Here is a 7,500-nt window from a genome sequence, read left to right on the forward strand (position 1 = left end):
GAGCTGCAGCCAGCCTCCAGCAGCCAGCCTCCAGCTGGTGATGGCGGGGTGGAGGAGCAGCAGCAGACAGCCTCCAGCAGCCAGCCAGCCTCCAGGAGCTGATGGCGGTGTGTGGGAGCAGCAGCCAGCCTCCAGCGTTCAGCCAGCATCCATCAGCTGATGGCGGTGTGAAGGAGCTGCAGCCAGCCTCCAGCAGGTCATGGTGGGGTGGAGGAGCAGCAGCCAGCCTCCAGCAGCTGATGGCGGGTTGCAGGAGCTGCAGCCAGCCTCCAGCAAATGATGGCGGGGTGCAGGAGCTGCAGGCAGCCTCCAGCAGCTGATGGCGGGGTGCAGGAGCAGCAGGCAGCCTCCAGCTGCTGATGACGGGGTGCAGGAGCTGCAACCAGCCTCCAGCTGGTGATGGTGGGGTGGAGGAGCTGCAGCCAGCCTCGAACAGCTGATGGCAGGGTGCAGGAGCAGCAGCCAGCCTCCAGCAGCTGATGGCGGGGCGCAGGAGCTGCAGGCAGCCTCCAGCAGCTGATGGCGGGGTGCAGGAGCAGCAGCCAGCCTCCAGCTGGTGATGGCGGGGTGAAGGAGCTGCAGCCAGCCACCAGCAGCTGATGGCGGGGTGAAGGAGCTGCAGCCAGCCACCAGCAGCTGATGGCGGGGTGGAGGAGCTGCAGCCAGCGTCCAGCAGCTGATGGTTGGGTGGTGGAGGAGCAGCAGCCAGCCTCCAGCAGCTGATGGCGGGGTGCAGGAGCAGCAGCCAGCGTCCAGCAGCTGATGGTTGGGTGGAGGAGCAGCAGCCAGCCTCCAGCAGCTGCTGGCGGGGTGCAGGAGCAGCAGCCAGCCTCCAGCAGCTGATGGCGGGGTGCAGGAGCTGCAGGCAGCCTCCAGCAGCTGATGGCGGTGTGCAGGAGCTGCAGCCAGCCTCCAGCAGCTGATGGCGGGGTGCAGGGGCTGCAGGCAGCCTCCAGCAGCTGATGGCGGGGTGCAGGAGCTGCAACCAGCCTCCAGCTGGTGATGGCGGGGTGGAGGAGCAGCAGCCAGCCTCCAGCAGCCAGCCTCCAGCTGCTGATGGCGGGGTGGAGGAACAGAAGCCTCCAGCAGCTGATGGCAGGGTGCAGGAGCAGCAGCCAGCCTCCAGCTGGTGATGGCGGGGTGGAGGAGCTGAAACCTGGGTCGGACCTGGTCTGCAGCAGGGCCCATTACCACTCAGAAGCTGATGGCAGTGTGTGTTTAGGTCCCTGCGGGGTGGATGAGCTGAAACCTGGGTCAGACTTGGTGTGCAGCAGGGCTCAGCACCCTCCAGAAGCCGATGACAGTGTGTCTTTAACTCCCTGCCTGGTGGGAGAGCTGAAAGCTGGGTCGGACCTGGTCTTTAGCAGAGCTCAGCAGCCTCCAGAAGCTGATGGCAGTGTGTGTTTCATCCCCTGCGGGGTGGGAGAGCTGAAACGTGGGTCGGACCTGGTCTGCAGCAGGGCCCATCACCATCCAGAAGCTGACGGCGGTGTGTGTTTAAGTCCCTGCGGGGTGGGAGAGCCATAACCTGGGTCGGACCTGGTCTGCAGCAGAGCTCAGCAGCCTCCAGAACCTGATGGCAGTGTGTCTTTAATCCACTGCGGGGTGCAGGAGCTGAAACCTGGGTCGGACCTGGTCTGCAGCAGGGCTCAGCAGCCAGCAGAAGGTGACGGCAGTGTGTGTTTAGTTCCCTGCGGGGTGCAGGAGCTGAAACCTGGGTCGGACCTGGTCTGCAGCAGAGCTCAGCAGCCAGCAGAAGGTGATGGCAGTGTGTGTTTAAGTCCCTGCCTGGTGGGAGAGCTGAAACCTGGGTCGGACCTGGTCTATAGAAGAGCTCAGCAGCCTCCAGAAGCTGATGGCAGTGTGTGTGTTTTGGTCCCTGCGGGGTGCAGGAGCAGGAACCCGGGTCGGACCTGGTCTATAGCGGAGCTCAGCAGCCTCCAGCAGCTGATGGCAGTGTGTGTTTAATTCCCTGCCTGGTGGGAGAGCTGTAACCCGGGTCGGACTTGGTCTGCAGCAGGGCCCATCACCATCCAGAAGCTGATGGCAGTGTGTCTTTAATTCCCTGCGGGGTGGAGGAGCAGAAACCTGGGTCGGACCTGGTCTATAGCAGAGCTCAGCAGCCTCCAGAAGCTGATGGCAGTGTGTGTTCAAGTCCCTGCGGGGTGGGAGAGCTGAAACCTGGGTCGGACCTGGTCTATAGAAGAGCTCAGCAGCCTCCAGCAGCTGATGGCAGTGTGTGTTTAAGTCCCTGCGGGGTGGGAGAGCTATATCCCGGGTCGGACCTGGTCTATAGCAGAGCTCAGCAGCCTCCAGCAGCTGATGGCAGTGTGTGTTTAAGTCCCTGCGGGGTGGGAGAGCTGAAACCTCGGTCGGACCTGGTCTATGGCAGAGCTCAGCAGCCTCCAGAAGCTGATGGCAGCGTGCCTCTAAGTCCCTGCCTGGTGGGAGAGCTGAAACCTGGGTCGGACATGGTCTGCAGCAGGGCTCGGCAGCCTCCAGCAGCTGATGGCAGTGTGTCTTTAAGTCCCTGCCTGGTGGGAGAGCTGAAACCTGGGTCGGACCTGGTCTATAGCAGAGCTCAGCAGCCTCCAGCAGCTGATGGCAGTGTGTGTTTAAGTCCCTGCCTGGTGTGAGAGCTGAAACCTGGGTCGGACCTGGTCTATAGAAGAGCTCAGCAGCCTCCAGCAGCTGATGGCAGTGTGTCTTTAAGTCACTGCCTGGTGGGAGAGCTGAAACCTGGGTCGGACCTGGTCTATAGTAGAGCTCAGCAGCCTCCAGCAGCTGATTGCAGTGTGTGTTTAAGTCCCTGCCTGGTGGGAGAGCTGATATCCGGGTCGGACCTGGTCCACAGCAGGGCCCATCACCCTCCAGAAGCTGGTGGCAGTGTGTGTTTAAGTCCCTGCGGGGTGCAGGAGCAGAAACCTGGGTGGGACCTGGTCTGCAGCAGAGCTCGGCAGCCTCCAGCAGCTGATGGCAGTGAGTGTTTAAGTCCCTGCGGGGTGGGAGAGCTATATCCCGGGTCAGACCTGGTCTAAAGCAGGGCCCATCACCCTCCAGAAGCTGGTGGCAGTGTGTGTTTAAGTCCCTGCGGGGTGGAGGAGCAGAAACCTGGGTCGGACCCGGTCTACAGCAGAGCTCAGCAGCCCCCAGAAGCTGATGGCAGTGTGTGTGTGTGTGTGTGTGTTTAAGTCTCTGCCTGGTTGGAGAGCCGATACCTGGGTCGGACCTGGTCTGCAGCAGGGCTCAGCAGCCTCCAGAAGCTGATGGCAGTGTGTCTTTCATTCCCTGCGGGGTGCAGGAGCAGAAACCTGGGTCGGACCTGGTCTATAGCGGAGCTCAGCAGCCTCCAGCAGCTGATGGCAGTGTGTGTGTTAAAGACCCTGCGGGGTGGGAGAGCTGAAACCTGGGTCGGACCTGGTCTGCAGCAGGGCTCAGCAGCCCCCAGAAGCTGATGGCTGTGTGTGTTTAAGTCCCTGCGGGGTGGGAGAGCTGAAACCTGGGTCGGACCTGGCCCGCAGCAGGGCCCATCACCCTCCAGAAGCTGATGGCGGTGTGGGTTTAAGTCCCTGCGGGGTTGAGGAGCTGAAACCTGGGTCGGACCTGGTCTGCAGCAGGGCCCATCACCATCCAGAAGCTGATGGCTGTGTGTGTTTAAGTCCCAGGGGGGTGGGAGAGCCATAACCTGGGTCGGACCTGGTCTGCAGCAGGGCTCAGCAGCCTCCAGTTGCAGATGGCAGTGTGTGTTTAGTTCCCTGCGGGGTGCAGGAGCTGAAACCTGGGTCGGACCTGGTCTATAGCAGAGCTCAGCAGCCTCCAGAAGCTGATGGCAGTGTGTCTTCAATTCCCTGCGGGGTGCAGGAGCTGATACCTGGGTCGGACCTGGTCTGCAGCAGGGCCCATCACCATCCAGACGCTGATGGCAGTGTGTGTTTAAGTCCTAGTGGGCTGCAGGAGCTGAAACCTGGGTCGGACCTGCTCTATAGTAGAGCTCAGCAGCCTCCAGAAGCTGATGGCAGTGTGTCTTTAAGTCCCTGCGGGGTGGGATAGCTGAAACCTGGGTCGGACCTGGTCTGCAGCAGGGCCCATCACCATCCAGACGCTGATGGCAGTGTGTGTTTAAGTCCTAGTGGGCTGCAGGAGCTGAAACCTGGGTCGGACCTGCTCTATAGTAGAGCTCAGCAGCCTCCAGAAGCTGATGGCAGTGTGTCTTTAAGTCCCTGCGGGGTGGGATAGCTGAAACCTGGGTCGGACCTGGTCTGCAGCAGGGCCCATCACCCTCCAGAAGCTGTTGGCAGTGTGTCTTCCATTCCTAGTGGGGCAGGGGAGCAAAGACCTGGGCAGAGGAGCGCCTGTCTGCATCCGATCCGGCCCCTCAGCAGCCCGCCGTGAGCCTTAGAGAACCCCCCCCCCCCCCCAGCGGGCTCCAGGAACCGGGCCCTGCGTCGGACCCAGCTCAGTAAGGCCCTCCCTCGGGCCCTGCAGCAGGTGGCCCCGTCTATGCAGTCGAAAACCCCGCGAAAATCGGTGTAGAAACGCCCGAGAGGCGTGGTGCGGTTCCCCCGGCCGGTACCGGGTCCGGACCGGTCCGGAAGTCCACCCAGAACACTGCCTGGGGCTTCTGGGCGGCTCCCCAGGCGCAGGCAGTCGAAAACCGCGTGAAAATCGGTTCAGAATTGACAAAACGGCGACCTCGTCGCTCCAAAAACTAAGTCCAAACTAAGCCTTTCGCTTATCGCTTAACGCTTAAGGCGGTCGGCCTTATGGCCAGTAAATGAAAAGTGCCTGCGCCCCTGGAGGTTTTGGAAGGTGCGAGCGATGACCATGCTCGGGTTAGTAGGTGAGGCCATCGGAAAACCAGCGTGAGTTGGCGGGTTTGGGTGGCAATCTATTCCAGGCAGAGTCGACTATCTCTGGGCATCAATTTTGGGATTTTTCCGGCTCTGGTTCTGGGAGAAACGCAGGGGCAAAGTGCACGAGCCGCGGCCGATTTTGGTGGCCTGTCCCTGGGCACAAAGTCTGAGGAGTGTGGGCCTGGTTCTCCGAAAAATACCAGTCTGCTGGAGCTCACTCCCATGGCTCCAGGGGGCACGGCACACCCCCCGGTAGCCGACCAAAGTGCTCTACTCGGGCCAGACTCGGACCCACGACCCGGGGTGAGAACCACAACTACTGGTCATCCTTTTGACCTCCAGGGGGCGCGGCAGAGCCTCCCCAGTCCGACGCAAGTGCCCCACTTGGGCCATACTCAGACCCACGGCCCGGGGCGAGAACCACAACTACTGGTCATCCTTTAGACCTCCAGGGGGCCCGGCACAGCCTCCCTAGACCGACACAAGTGCTCCACTTGGGCTGTACTCTGACCCAAGTCCCGGTGCGAGAACCACAACTACTGGTCATCCTTTAGACCTCCAGGGGGCCCGGCACAGCCTCCCTAGGCCGACACAAGTGCTCCACTTGGGCTATACTCTGACCCAAGTCCCGGGGCGAGAACCACAACTACTGGTCATCCTTTTGACCTCATGGTCATCCTTTAGATCTCCAGGGGGCCCGGCACAGCCTCCCTAGGCCGACACAAGTGCTCCACTTGGGCTATACTCTGACCCAAGTCCCGGGGCGAGAACCACAACTACTGGTCATCCTTTAGACCTCCAGGGGGCACGGCACACCCCCCGGTAGCCGACCAAAGTGCTCTACTCGGGCCAGACTCGGACCCACGACCCGGGGTGAGAACCACAACTACTGGTCATCCTTTAGACCTCCAGGGGGCCCGGCACAGCCTCCCTAGTCCGACACAAGTGCTCCACTTGGGCTATACTCTGACCCAAGTCCCGGGGCGAGAACCACAACTACTGGTCATCCTTTAGACCTCCAGGGGGACCGGCACAGCCTCCCTAGACCGACACAAGTGCACCACTTGGGCCATACTCTGACCCAAGTCCCGGGGCGAGAACCACAACTACTGGTCATCCTTTTGACCTCATGGTCATCCTTTAGACCTCAAGGGGGCACGGCAGAGCCTCCCTAGTCCGACACAAGTGTCCCACTTGGGCTATACTATGACCCAAGTCCCGGGGCGAGAACCACAACTACTGGTCATCCTTTAGACCTCAAGGGGGCACGGCAGAGCCTCCCTAGTCCGACACAAGTGTCCCACTTGGGCCATACTCAGACCCACGGCCCGGGGCGAGAACCACAACTACTGGTCATCCTTTAGACCTCCAGGGGGCCCGGCACAGCCTCCCTAGTCCGACGCAAGTGCTCCACTTGGGCTGTACTCTGACCCAAGTCCCGGGGCGAGAACCACAACTAATGGTCATCCTTTAGACCTCCAGGGGGCACGGCACAGCCTCCCTAGTCCGACACAAGTGCTCCACTTGGGCTATACTCTGACCCAAGTCCCGGGGCGAGAACCACAACTACTGGTCATCCTTTAGACCTCCAGGGGGCACGGCAGAGCCTCCCTAGTCCGACACAAGTGTCCCACTTGGGCTATTCTCTGACCCAAGTCCCGGGGCGAGAACCACAACTACTGGTCATCCTTTAGACCTCCAGGGGGCACGACACAGCCTCCCTAGTCCGACCCAAGTGCTCCACTTGGGCTATACTATGACCCAAGTCCCGGGGCGAGAACCACAACTACTGGTCATCCTTTAGACCTCCAGGGGGCACGGCACAGCCTCCCTAGTCCGACACAAGTGCTCCACTTGGGCTATACTCTGACCCAAGTCCCGGGGCGAGAACCACAACTACTGGTCATCCTTTAGACCTCCAGGGGGCACGGCACAGCCTCCCTAGTCCGACACAAGTGCTCCACTTGGGCTATACTCTGACCCAAGTCCCGGGGCGAGAACCACAACTACTGGTCATCCTTTTGACCTCATGGTCATCCTTTAGACCTCCAGGGGGCCCGGCACAGCCTCCCTAGGCCGACACAAGTGCTCCACTTGGGCTATACTCTGACCCAAGTCCCGGGGCGAGAACCACAACTACTGGTCATCCTTTAGACCTCCAGGGGGCACGGCACAGCCTCCCTAGTCCGACACAAGTGCTCCACTTGGGCTATACTCTGACCCAAGTCCCGGGGCGAGAACCACAACTACTGGTCATCCTTTTGACCTCATGGTCATCCTTTAGACCTCCAGGGGGCCCGGCACAGCCTCCCTAGACCGACACAAGTGCTCCACTTGGGCTGTACTCTGACCCAAGTCCCGGTGCGAGAACCACAACTACTGGTCATCCTTTAGACCTCCAGGGGGCCCGGCACAGCCTCCCTAGGCCGACACAAGTGCTCCACTTGGGCTATACTCTGACCCAAGTCCCGGGGCGAGAACCACAACTACTGGTCATCCTTTTGACCTCATGGTCATCCTTTAGATCTCCAGGGGGCCCGGCACAGCCTCCCTAGGCCGACACAAGTGCTCCACTTGGGCTATACTCTGACCCAAGTCCCGGGGCGAGAACCACAACTACTGGTCATCCTTTAGACCTCCAGGGGGC

This window comes from Nothobranchius furzeri, unplaced genomic scaffold (genome assembly GCF_043380555.1).
Source record: "Nothobranchius furzeri strain GRZ-AD unplaced genomic scaffold, NfurGRZ-RIMD1 Scf283, whole genome shotgun sequence".
Taxonomy (NCBI): Eukaryota; Metazoa; Chordata; class Actinopteri; order Cyprinodontiformes; family Nothobranchiidae; genus Nothobranchius; species Nothobranchius furzeri.